This window comes from Aulonocara sp. 'chitande type north' Nkhata Bay, linkage group LG4 (genome assembly GCF_057382095.1).
Source record: "Aulonocara sp. 'chitande type north' Nkhata Bay isolate Kocher_YH1m ecotype deep benthic linkage group LG4, A_spYH_male_GT1.1, whole genome shotgun sequence".
Lineage (NCBI taxonomy): Eukaryota > Metazoa > Chordata > Actinopteri > Cichliformes > Cichlidae > Aulonocara > Aulonocara sp. 'chitande type north' Nkhata Bay.
Window position 1 is genome coordinate 28,137,736 of NC_141347.1, and position 13,558 is coordinate 28,151,293.

The 13,558-nt window shown below is 37.6% G+C and overlaps 1 protein-coding gene across 1 annotated transcript in view; it reads right to left on the bottom strand.

The window, feature by feature from the left end:
• The window catches only part of baiap3 (BAI1 associated protein 3), a 52,020-nt gene extending 43,179 nt beyond the window's left edge, over positions 1-8,841 (bottom strand). Inside the window, exon 1 of the mRNA XM_086289655.1 lies at positions 8,695-8,841. The gene's annotated coding sequence lies outside the window, so the exon portion shown is untranslated. The remainder of the gene's footprint in view (positions 1-8,694) is intronic.
• Positions 8,842-13,558: the final 4,717 nt, after the last annotated feature.

The following is a 13,558-nucleotide window of genomic DNA, read 5'->3' on the forward strand; positions in this document are numbered from 1 at the left end:
TCAGCATTGTGTGATGAATGGGAATTTTAACATCTCGAGATTTTGCAACTTTTACACAGGATTGTTTTGCATTTCTTGGCAATTAACGTTATTGTTTTGTCGCTTAAATTTGATTAATAAGATTGATAGCAAGTGTTGCGTCTCTTAGTAAATAAGATGCTGGCAGCTTCAGCTGCTCTTCTTGGCTTAGCTCACAGACTGATAACTGTACTGGCTGCCTTTACCTTCTGTTTTATGTACATTACACAAAACAGATATTACGGAATGTGGTGACTAATGATAGGTGGATTTTGAGAAATCAGAGATTGGCAATTCCCTGTAGGTTGGAGCTCAGAAGACTACCAGCTGCTTTCTGTCGTTTTATATTCATTTTTGGGACAAGTGCTATCAGTCCTGTCATCTGTCTTTTGGCTAGAAAGTCAGGATCACAAAAAATTATTTATTAATTCCATCTGGGTAAAAAACAAAACAAAATCCCCTAAAGGAACTTAGTGATCTCAAACTGACCTTGGTCATTCAATTATTCTGGATGATGAATGTTTTAACTTGTAAATGACCCACTTGTAACAGCATTAATTAGACTTATTGAACTAAGGAGCCATTCATCAAGCTATGCCACACACACTACTGAAGCATTCAATGAGTGGACAGCTGAGCTACACAGGATGAAACCAGGTTGACTGTTATCTTTGCAAACAATAACTAAGAGTTGTTTGCATATAATACATTTAATTAAACAAGATTATGTCCAATAGTTAATTTCTTATATAGTTATTTCATAACATGACAGTTTTTTTTTTTTAACAAATTCAAAAATGGCATCTGAGCATATATAAAGAAAGCTATCCTCGGGCTGTCATGAGTATGAAATATGAATTTAGAAATCTGAGCCTATGCAACATCCTGAAAGAGATTGGCACTGTGTTGCTAAGCGATTCTCTGAGACTGAGTAGTTCTCTCTCAAAGCCAATTGCCATAAAGTGAATTCTCATTTTGGCTTCATAGTGACTTTCAAGTGTAACTAAATTATATGTCCTAATAACAATATCATATGCTGTCACAGCTCCGTGCAGAGCCAAACAATCAAACAAATTCTTCTGGATGGAAATATCACATGCTGTCATTTTCACCATGTAAAGGAATAACACAAATATGTGAAGGAACCACAATATAAAGCTTAAAATATCAAGAATATCAAAAATCAGCTGTGGTTAGCCTATAACCACAGTTTGCTCCAAAACTATGGCACACAAAAATATTTTTTTAAGCTTCAGTTTTTTTTGTCTTAGTCAAGCAAAGAACTTCATTATGTATGTCGGAAGCACGTGCTGTTTATTAGGACTTAATCTACAAATGCTTGCAATTTAATATTAAAGTTAGGGTGTGGATGATTAAACATGTTTTATTTTTAATTGTGATTCTAGGCTCTAGTGATTATTTAAAAATACAATCAAGAGACGATGATTATCCTGCTGTATTTCATTTCCTGTCTTGTTTTGTAGAGTGATATCAGATGAACGGTTAACTCTTTTCACATTTCCAGTCTTCAGTTTCACACACACTCTAACCAATTTCAACCTTGCTGACCAATTTCTAAAGGCAAAATATAACATCATATCAATTTGTTACTGATCCATAATAGGGGTACCGGAAAAATATCAATAGAGCATCATTTTGTGATATTTTGCATGGTGATATTCTTTTCATACAAGGACACTAAATATCTATATTTTATAAAATAAATTTAAATACTAAGAAAAAGAAGCCTCATCTCAGACACCACTATTGTGAGATTACGTTAGCAAATTGACTCGGCCCAAAAAGACAACCAAACAAACAAAATAAATCCAACATCGGACACACTTAGCTTGATAAAGCTAGCTCCTAATAATGGCTCAGTGACAGGAGTCATCAGTCACAATTAAAAAATAAATAAATTGGTGGCTAAATGGTAATTACATGGAATTGTTTTGGGGTTTTTTTTACATCCTGGTACCGATCACTACTTGTGGTGACTAAATAGGCTTGGACCGACAGCAATCCTCCTCAAAGAGATAGCAATTATTTGCATATCTCACAATCTAATTTATAAATGCAGACAGATTGCCAACATTTTGCTGTCATTCTGAATTAGTCTTTATCAATGAGGACAACCTAAGGGCACTCAACTCAACATTTATGGCAGGTTTTGCTGACAGTGTCATCAAATGAGACAGCTTTATCTTTTTGATAAAACAGATATTGACAAACTTTTAATTTGAGGACATCATTTGCAGTTGAAGAAGGTTACAAATCTCACTATATGTTATTGCAATACTTACCATACTGAAAAATGTCAAAATATTGTGATCACATTGTATTTTGTGGTAGCTGGTGTGTCTCACCTCTGATGTTAACATACTGGTTTTTCCTGGAGTTTTAAGAGTGGCAAGCAACAAAGTAAAATAGTCTTAAATGACCATATTAAGACCTTTTTTTTTTTTTACTGTGTTATGAATTCAGCACACGCCTTTTCTTTGCAGCATTCCACTTTGACCTCTCCTTAAAAGCCCAAACCATGTTTTGAACTGTTTACCTCAGACAGCACATGACAGGAAATGAGCTTTGGTCAGCAAGATTGATCTAGAGGATGTAAAAGTCATAAGGAGGTTTTCAGAGGTAGACATCTGGAAACGTGATTAATAGTTACCTGCCTGATCACCACCTGTCCTCCCTCTTTTGTGCCTGGATCAGCCACAGGGGTATACCTTCAGGCCTCTGCAGTTCTTATCTGTCATTCATTCACTTGAATTATATGAAAAATTGTGATTTAGCAGAATATTATTTGCTCAGCCTTAACTGATGTTGATTACCAAACTTTCACAGGAACACAGCACACTTATTAGCTGCCACATTTCTGAGCACTAACATTACATTTGTAATCACCGCAGCAGCAAAACAGTTTATAGTTGTGTTTACTTTTCATTTCACTCTTCATGTCAAAAGGCTTTACAATGATTGCAACCTCATTAATCACGCAGCTTGTATCTGTCTAGTAACTGATGAGGAGAGTATCAAGAATCCCCTTCACATCTTCCCATCGACACTGCTTATGGCTTTTAAATTTTGATGTGAAATTTGTATAAAAGGGACTGAGATTGCAGCTCCACTTGGATGAATGAGTGGCTTTTGTGCAACTGCAACAGTGTCTGTGCCACGAAAAACAGTGAAAGAAGAAGAGACAGAACACTCAAAAAAAGAAATGACAAGGACACAACGGAGAGAGGGTCTGATTGATGGAGAAGTTGTTTCAGAAGACAGTCAGACAGCCTCAAACAGTCAGACTCCTTTTCAATATTTGACAGCCAGTGTCTGCGCATCGACGAGAAAGAAACAGAGTGAGCCAGGGGAAGGGTTTGTTCTGACTTTTACAAGACACAATATCAACGTTAGAGGATAATTAGCTTGGTGGGTATGTGGGAAGAGATTCTGAGCTGATGGCACCCATTTTACTGGCAATGTTGATTTTTTTTGTCTTTTTAGGATGGTGCTGATGAAGGTTGCCTGTTGAATTGAATTTGCTTACACCAAATGAATCCAGAAAATGAAACATACTGTATTTGTGTGTGTGACTGTCAGTCGGTGCACCAGGCCAACTGCACAGAGAGAGCAGCATGCAGTCGGCTTTCCGGTTCGGAGTAAGCCAGAAGCTCGGGGTAGAAGTTGCATCATTGACTGTGCCAAAGGAGAGTATGCTATCGATCCTGGAGGCTGGCATCTGTTGTCCACATGGAGAATTCACACTTTACTTTGTTAGACTCAAGCGTTGATACTTCTTCTCTGCTAGATAACATCAGTGTTTTGTTTCCAGTGCACCACAGAGGGAAACTCTTGGAATTTCCTCTACTTCGACGCACTTAGCAATTTTCGATGTTTCCCAAAATGGTAGCGATAAGGCGTAAATTTGCTGTTTTGAATCAGTGGTGGTGATTGTACATATAGACATGCCAGCAATTACAACAGGACTAATAAAGATTGCATGTTTTTAAAATGTAATTTTAACTCCTGACTATAATATCCTCACATAATCTTTCCTGGTCCTGGGCACTTCGAGCCAGCACTTAATTAAAACTAATTTTTGTTGTGGACTTGTGATTCTGTTCTTTTGGGAAATGAAACATTCAACTTCTATATTTTGTCCTTTGAAGTATTATATTGTTTGTTTGTGTGTTTGTCTTTCTTTGAGTTTTGTTTTCTATCCTTCTATCCTTGTCTTTCCTGTCCAGTCTGCCCTAGGCTTGTCAGTATGTCTGTGTGCCTTTCTGTCTCCTCTGTCGTGTCCCTGTGTTGGTCTGGTTTCTCAGTGTGCTGTCTTTGGGATCCCTTTTTAATTCTCATTCAAGTTTGTATGTCTTAGTCCTGATCCCAGTGTTTGTTATCTCCTATTTTACCTCCTACTTTTGCACCCCCTTGTCTCATTAGTTAGATTCAGTTCAACTGTGTTTTCTCAGATGTTTCCACTCTACCCCAATCTCCTCTTGTCTATTTATACCCTCAGTTTGCCTCTGTCTTTGTTGTGTCCTCCCTTGACATTTATCCCCATAGCAGACTTGTTGTTTTGGTTTCCTTGGTTTTTGACCTGCATTATTTTGTAGTTAGTTTAAGTTCAGCAATAAAGCTGCGTTTTAGTTTACCTCTTGTTTTAGAGTCCTGTGTTTTGATCCGACTCCTGCCTGCCACACAGCCAGCCTCGACAACACCATTATTTTTTTCATATTTTACAATATTTGAGTAAACTGTAAGACCTGCTATGATATATGGTTTAGAGATGGTGATGCTAGGGATATGGTGAGGAAGAGGAACCACTGCGATGACCCCTAAAGGAAGCAGTCGAAGAAGAAAAGTTATTCGTAATCGAATGACTTCCCGTGGTTTTGAGATTCTCTTTTTTTTTTTTTTTTTTTTTTTCTAAATGTTTTGAGATTCTCAATGTTCAAATATGTTTGATCAGTAGGGTTAAGACTCCTAGTCCCCTACAAATGCAATTATTAACACTTATTTGTTTGACTTATATTGACTTTTTTTTTTGCATGATAATCAAAGACCACACTATATTCAAGTGGTGCTATAAATGAGGCATTTTTAGTTTGCTTCCTATTCATATGATACACTTGTAATTTACTAGGTTTCCTGGTTGACTGCCAAAAAGTAGCTTATAAAGGAAGCAATCGTGGCCTAATTTTCAGGGTGCTTTTTTCAAGAGCTTAAATGTTGCTTCTTCAGTGTTTGACAGGAAACAACAGTTAAGTCCTTCCAGTTCTTTATTGTGAGTTGTAGGTGAGAGGAAAGTCACAGGGAACTGTGACAATGACGAGTTTTGCAGTTATCCAGAGATTTAAGCATTCAGAACAGAAAGCACAGTGCAGTGGAAAAAGAAAAGGCTCATGCTGAGGGTATGTATGGGATACTTTGTACTTGTAAAGCAAATATTTATATGATTTGTATAAAAAACAGATATTGCAAAAAAAAAAGTTTTTTTAGTCAGTCAGTTAATATCACAAAAATAAAAAAAATTAATTCAAGCCTAGAAAAAATTCAAAAAGCATTAATTGTAACATAAATGTTATGTTCCAGCTGGATTCATGTGCACTTGCCACTTGTCACAGCTTTATTGCAGAGCATCTATTTAACAGAGTTATGCTCTGTGGATGACATCTTACAAAGGCCACACAGCTGAAATACCCGAGGCATCTCTTTCAACTTCCACACTATGGCGCCACCAGTGGAAGACTTGCTCAGGCATCATATTATATCTACTACATGCAGACTGGCAAGCGTGGACTGTTGACAGGTAGCAGGCGCCGCAGAGCAGCTGTCTCCCAGGTGAACTCATTTCAATTACGGGAGTGGATTTCTCCCAGCTGATTTCACTCTGTCTCGGCTGTCAACCCATAGTGACAAAATGGGTCGACGTGCCACTATTGGTGTGGCGCCAGCTGCCAAGGAAACACTGTCAAAGCCAAGCAAATGCCTTTCTCACTACACTGGTGCCGAAATCAAGCCAGGGAAACACTGGCTCACCAGTGTCTCTTTCCTGTGAGATCCAATGAGCCCGGCAGCCAAAGGCGACTTGCTGATAGGGATGGTTAGTCTCTATGGTAACAGCAGCGGAAAGGAGTCGGTAAATACAGGTAAATGGAATTCTGCAAGGGCTGAAAAAAAGACCCTGGGTTTTATAATGCATTCACTTTAATGCTGCAAAATACAAAGCTGATACTGACATTACATTTGCCTATTTAGTGCCAGTCATTAGTTCACCTAATGCTCAGTCCTGAGAATATTTCAGTGTGACTCATGAGCTAATAACTACAGTTCATACTTTTAACTTGGTCCCATTTGATATTTTCAATTCTGTCCAAAAGACAGCGAAAGAATAAAAAATCAATAACCTCAAAAAAGTGTAGCGCGTTCTGCAATAGTTGATTAACAACAGCTCTAAAGAGACACCTCGATCAACATAGTTGAAATGCTATTACATTCCCCTTGAGTCGCTGAAATAAAAGGGAACAATTAACCATCCCTTTGTGGCAGTTTATGTAATTGAATAAAACAAGACGTGCTTATTTTGACCTGCATATTCCTCAAAACTTAATTTAAGCATGGCAGCTTACACATTCAGATCATATCATAACTCTAAGTAGATTATTCTGCAGAGTTGCCCGTGTTAAAAACCACCTTTAAGTCAAATCCAAGAGCCTCGTCACTGGAATGTTATTATGTGGCTGGCCCTTGGGGACACAAAAGGCTAAATGGATTAAACTGCCAGCTCTCTGTAATATCTTTTCAGTGGGATCAATGGGAAAAAGTGCAGACATTACATCGTAGTGACCTGTCCTGTATGCACCTGCAGATAACACCTAATCTATGATTCACCTAAAAAACACTGAACATTTAGCTGTCTATTCCCAGGAGCTAACAGAGTCGGTGTTGTCAAGGCACATGACAGGCACTCCGGCTTGGAAATTGATTGCCAGAGAAAATCCCAGGAATTGACGGCAGAGAGCTTTTGTAAAGGGCATCTGCAGCACAGTAAGGCAGCAAAAACCACTGACAGCCACGCACAAAATATAAAATTTAAACAATAGTGAAAATCCCTGCTTATTATACTACACACAATGCATCTTTTGTCACCCTGAAAGCGCTCAGCAGCAGTAACACTACTCTCAAAAATAGAAACCACTGACTTATTATGCAGCGGCAATAATGCTCTATAGTTTACGCAAAAACATCAATCTGCATCTACAAGACACTGAGCTACAATACGATTCTCTGAAGACATGCAACACTTCACAAAGGCTGTAATTAATGGCGTACTACCAAACATCTGAATACTCTGTTTGTACAGCATTACCATAACCTTTTGTCATGCCTCTATGAGTGTGCGCAAGCTGCTTTTTACATAGACAGGTTTGTGAGTAATAACCACTGAGGCCCTGTATGATAAAAAGAGGTAACGATTAATTAATGTCTAATGGACTCATGACTCTAAAGTGGGGCTATGACCTGCACCAGCAAGGCTCATAAGGAGATAGCTGAAGGGAGGCCACAGAGAGCAAGGAATTATGAACTGGAGATGATTTCTGCAAAATTGAGAATCACTATGTTTGTTTGTTTTTGTTTTGTTTTGTTTCATACACCACCAGCGCTTCGAGTTTTATACAGATGGTGAATAATGAGATATAATCCTTTTTATTACCCTTTTAATCTGCTGTACATGTAATTATTGTCAATATAAATAGCTCAGGTAAATTACCAGCTCACTATTGCTGCGGCTTTCACTGGGGAAAAAGACGCTTCAAGCAGAGAAGTCGGTGTTTGTGTGTGTGTGTGTGAGAGAGAGAGAGAGAGAAAGAGAGAGGGTGCGCTTCACATACATCTCTATGACAGAACATTGATTTATACATAAAGCTCAGTAAGCATTACAAATAAGCTCAATAAGCTTTAGAACTGACATGATTAAGTAGTAAAAAAACAAAAACAAATCAAAAGGTTTAAATCCAACTTACCTTTATCTTCCTGAGTGTGTGTGTGTGTGTGTTTTATGGGTGTGGGGCATTGTATCTATAGAAATTTGAAGAGTAAACAGCTTTATATCCTCAGCTCAATTATAAAAACCACATGCATAAAACATAGTAGTAATAATACTAATGATGATACCATACAATCATATCTACCTGTGAGAGTTTAAGGCCAACATAATTCTACTAAAATGAATATTTATTATTAAATGTATACCAGTGTTTCCTCGAGCTTCTGATCAAGCTTGCAGCACCATGTTTATGATCTGTATGTTTATCAGTGGGGGCAACTTTTGGCCATATGGCAGAGAGATTGTGCAGGATCTTTTTTCGAGAAATGCCATAAATGCTGCCCAGTGCATAAATCCTCACGTCGTCCTTCATGTGCTATTCCAGTAGAGCCTACTTTCATATCATCAGTGCGTCAACAGAACTTTATCATCCTTTAAAAAGACTAATTTTAAATGATTTCCAACTAGAGGAAATGCAGATCAACAGGTGCCAATTTAACATCCTTATAAATGACGATGAGTCTGCAGCTGTGTGACGCATTTTTTTCTAATTTCTTTGGTTAATTAGTTTAAAAGGGGGATTTTTGTAAGGTGTTAAATGATTCAAAATAAAAAAAACACCTTACCTGTGTCTCCTGACAGTTTTCTCAGTGTCAAATGTTCTTTTGTTGCTGCGTGTCAGAGTTCCTGTGAATCAAAGCTCACTGCAGCAAGACGCTGCTTCCCTCTGTGAACGCGGCGCAGTCAACTTATGTGAAAACAACGTTTGGATTTTTTTTCTTATGACAGACGACAGACAAAAGCTCATTTTAGTCCTTCGAAATGCTTTCCTGTGCTCACGCTCCACCGATGCTCACTCCAAATATGGCCATAGGAAGTGCCGCGATACTTCAATGCCCTTGAATACGGTCGGATGTATGGCTATTAAGCGTTGACCGTTTTGTGGACAACCGATCGTTAAACAAAGTGTACTGCGTAGATTGATTGTTACTGTTTATACACGAGTAAGTAATATGGCTGGCCGGGTTAACCGATAAGGAGAAAAAAGTATAAGGCAAAGGAAATAGAAACGAAACAGTCGAATCATTTATCGTGTAACATGGCCAACATTTGCTACCTCGACTTAAAGTGAAAATCAAAAATAAATTTAAAAAATGTAGGCTACATATTTTTATGTTAGTAATTTTATTTATTTTATTTTTTAACTTTTGAGGGGTGAGGTAGGTTTAGCAGAGAATTTGTTTTCTGATGACAAGTTGGGTAGAATACAAGAGCACCCTTTTCTTCTTCTACTTCTACTTCTCCTCCTGCTGCTGCCTTTAGGGTTCGGCCCAGCGTATAATCTTCCTTACTTTCACATCACCTCTATTATCTTTCACACCAACGTCCTCCATCACTATATTCATGAATTTCCTCTGACTTCTTCCTCTTTTCCTCCTGCTTGCCAGCCCCATCTTCAAAATGCTTCCCCCTTATATCCACTATCTTTCCCCCGCACATGTCCAAACAATCTCAGCCTTGCGTCTCCAACTTTAATTTCAGCTCAAACCTGTGCTGTCCCTCTGATCATTTATCATTAATATTCAAGTCACTTTTTTAGTCATATTCCACTTAAGTCAGTAAAATTACTAGTCTACTTTCTGTCCTTTAAATGAACGCTTTCCAACACTGATTTACAGTACAGGTATGTCTTGTCCCCTGCCCGTTTCATGCTGATTGTTACTAACCAAGCTACTTTAGTGAAATTCGGAAGTTTACATTGTTCACCTGAAGGCATCATTTGACTGTTGCTGAGGGATGTCGCCGAGAATAATCCTCTCAGCGGCAGAGGGGAGCAAGTTCAGCTGTCAGTCAGATTGAGATTCATGTACTTTTTTCTTTGCTTTGCTTAATTAGCTCTTCCGGTGCTCTGACAGCGTTGTTGCACCTAAACGGGACTTTAATAAAAGTAGAGTATGCCCTATGCAGAATACCAAAAAGGCATTAGAGGTTTCTCAAACTGAGGTCTCATTTTCATACAAAAAGACAATATTTCACTTTTTCCTTTTCTTTTCTTTTCTTTCTTTCTTTCTTTTCTTTCTTTCTTTTTTTTTAATACAGAGTATTAGTTCTGAATGTACATTATGTGTTGAACATGAAATTTCTCCACAGGCAGAGCAATGTGGGACAGAGGGACAAAAGAAAACATGCTGCAACCAAAAAAATTCAAGTAGACTACAAATACACAATTGGATATAATGGCCACTGTAGGTAATCCATTATTAATAATCATTTCCCATTTAATTTAAAAATGTGGGATTAGTATTTAAATGATAGAAATAATCCTTTTCTTTATGTAGCTAAATTAGACATCTTGGCAATACGCCTGCTTTGATAATAAGTTCAGGGCCTGTTTTTCATTGCAGTAATATAATGTTACTCTGAGGGTTAAATAGATAAAACACAGCATATGGGAGTCATTTCTTTTATGACACGTCAGAAATTTTCTCACACGACACATGAGTGAACGTGCATGTGCTTTAAACTGGCTCAGGAACATTAATCATACCATTGCTTTTTTCTAATTATAGATATCATAGCAGAAGGTGCAAGCAGGCATCATCTTGTAGCGTAGGACTGGCAATTCACTAATGTATACTATTCATCAGCGTCAACAAAGTCAAAGCTTATCTTATTAGGGGATTTCATTTATCACAGTTTACTGACAATAATGTACATAAAAGCCTGGAGCAGTTATTGTGTTACAATGGTTTTAAATTAAGTAAGAGTGACCTTTGTTTATAAAGCCTATAAAGCCCATAAAACATAGACATGTTTTATGGAAATAATTTAGCATATTATTTCAAATCACGGTAAACAAAAAAAAGTTTTTACATCTATTTTAGAGCCTCTTGACATTCCAATTAAAACCAAAACAATACCAGAGCACTTCAGCTGTATTTTGAGTAAACACATTGGCATTCAAGAACATAAGAGCTGTAGTTCAGTCTTCAAAATTAATCTTATATTTTGCTGTTTTTCTGCTCAAAGCCTTTCCTAATTGATACTTGATCACTGGGAGGGTCGTGATGGGATAATTGCCAATGTTAAAAGCCTGTTTATTTGATTTATTTATTTATTTCTTCATTTTTTTTCTTTTCTATTTTTTTATGAGAGGTATTTTTTTCATGACTGATTGCAAGTGCCTCCTGTGAGTAATACAAAAATAGACTGACAAGGACTCCAAAGCTGGAGTCGGAAGAATAATATCAAAAGCCTTATCAAATCTACTAATGAGGAAAACCAAAAAGGTAGACTGTTCCTTGATTTTGATGTATTTTGACATCATTTTAAAATCTAAGAAAAATCAAGCACAGGGCTTTTCCTGTCTTGAGTGATAAGACACATGTGACCCTGTGCCTTGTTTCCATGGACACATCATTAGCGAACTTCCCCAGCTGGCTCCAAGTGCTTGAAGTATTGGTGGCAAATAATAAGAGAAGGATTTTTCAAAAGGAAGACAAAAGCAAAAGTGACTTTCAAAGTCCAGCACTTGAAGAGATTAAAGTCCTACAGATGCCACATGATTGAGCAGTTATAGTATATATTCAATATAGTCTTGGAATTTAGTGCATTGAATCATTTCCTTCCATTGAACGAGACCTTGCACTTTCTTGATGAGAACTGCACTAACAACGTCAGTTTTTTCAACCATTATAAGGTGGTTAAAATACACTTCCTGTAACTGTTACCTTGAAATCCCCAACCCACCCAACAGCGTCATATTCTCAGCACATATGTATATTAGTTGTAACATCGTTCTCTGTACAGATAAATCCATTATACATTGCATAAAGGGTGTCCAGATCCAGTAGGTACGTACAGCTTTATTGATTTTAAAAAACAATAACTGGGATTACAAGTTGGATTCTTTTATTTTCTCTAATTCACAGAGGGTTAAAATTTTACGTACAAGCTAAAATGTATACTTACTCCCCACTAATATTTTTGCTGAATGTCCCTTAGAAAGTTGTACCTTGACCAGACATTTTTGGTAGTCAGGAGTAAGCTTCTGAATATATGACCACTCTTCTTGGCAGAATTGAGTTCATCTAAACTGGTTGGTTTCCTAGCAGGGACCTGTCTTCTAAGCATAAATTTTGAACAAATTTTCAATAGAGGTGAGGTTAGGGCTTTGCAAAGTACCAGCAAAACATCCCTAGAGCATGATGCCACTGCAAACATGCTTGAAATCGGAGGTTTAAAAGCCTCAACTGCACTCCTCCAAATATATACCTCTTGTCATTGTGGTCAAATAGCTCAATGTTTGTCTGACCATAAAACATTTCTCCGAAGTGCATTTGGCTTTTCCATGTGGATAACTGCGAAACTGAATTTTAAGATTTTTTTCTTGGTCTGCACCCTCAGTTTATGATGATAAAAAACTGGCTTCACGTGGGAGATGGGACGCTGGTGTTCTAGCAGTGTCCAGTTCTTGGCAAGGTTGAGTTTTGGTGGTTTCTAGGTTGTTTCTGAAAATCCTTAGCAATTTTATCCAAGGGTGACAGTTTGTGTCTTCTTCCAGACCTGGGCAAAGTGGTGACACATCCAAACTTTTACTTCCATGCTGCCTTTTTATGCTGCCACAGAGAAAACTGCCAATTGGAGTTCGTCACGATCACGAATGAGAATTTAATAGGTCTTAGCCTTTATCTGCAGCAGATGAACAGTATCTGAAAGTCACATTTTTAAGAAGGATGTGACACAGAGGACCTGAGAGATGCATCTGTCCCTTCATTTGACTCATGTACTATTCACGAAAGCCTCACCAGAAATGGTGTCCATGGGGTGGCTGTCGAGCAATCATTCTTAAGAAAAGAAAACAGGGAGAAAATGTGTGCCAAATTACTCAGTAACTGGACAGGAAATGAGTGGCAACAGCTCTTATGAAGTGATGAGTGCGAATGGGAACTTTTTGCTTCAAGGAGACAGGTACAGCAGAGAAGATCGTGGTCTGGAGCTGCATTTAACTCAGTGGTATTAGGGATCTTGTCAAAATTGGTGGAATTATGATGCCACACCATCTGGAAAGTAAATGATTGGCAACAGCTTAGAGAGAACAGAAGAAAAAAAAGGCAGCCAGCATCAAAATAGGCCTGGAAAGGTTTTCCTAAAGACTACTTAAAGAATTACTAGAAACCTTCTAAAGAAAATTTAGCCTGTGTTGGAGAATAAAAGTGATCATACAAATTATTGGCTTTAAAGTACTTTAGAAGTGCACAAACTCTTTTTTAAACTACATCTATATACTGTATTTCTATGTACGACAACCATCTTTCAATAAATTACTGAGCCTAGTTCTCCTTTTTCTAGCAAAATATAAATGAATGAATAGGGTGGGGTGGCTCGGACTTTTTTACACAATGCTTTATGCTTTATTTGAAAAAAAAAGAAGCTCACATTTGGCCCTGTAATCTCTGTAATCTTTAAAAGGATGGCTGGAAGTGTCAC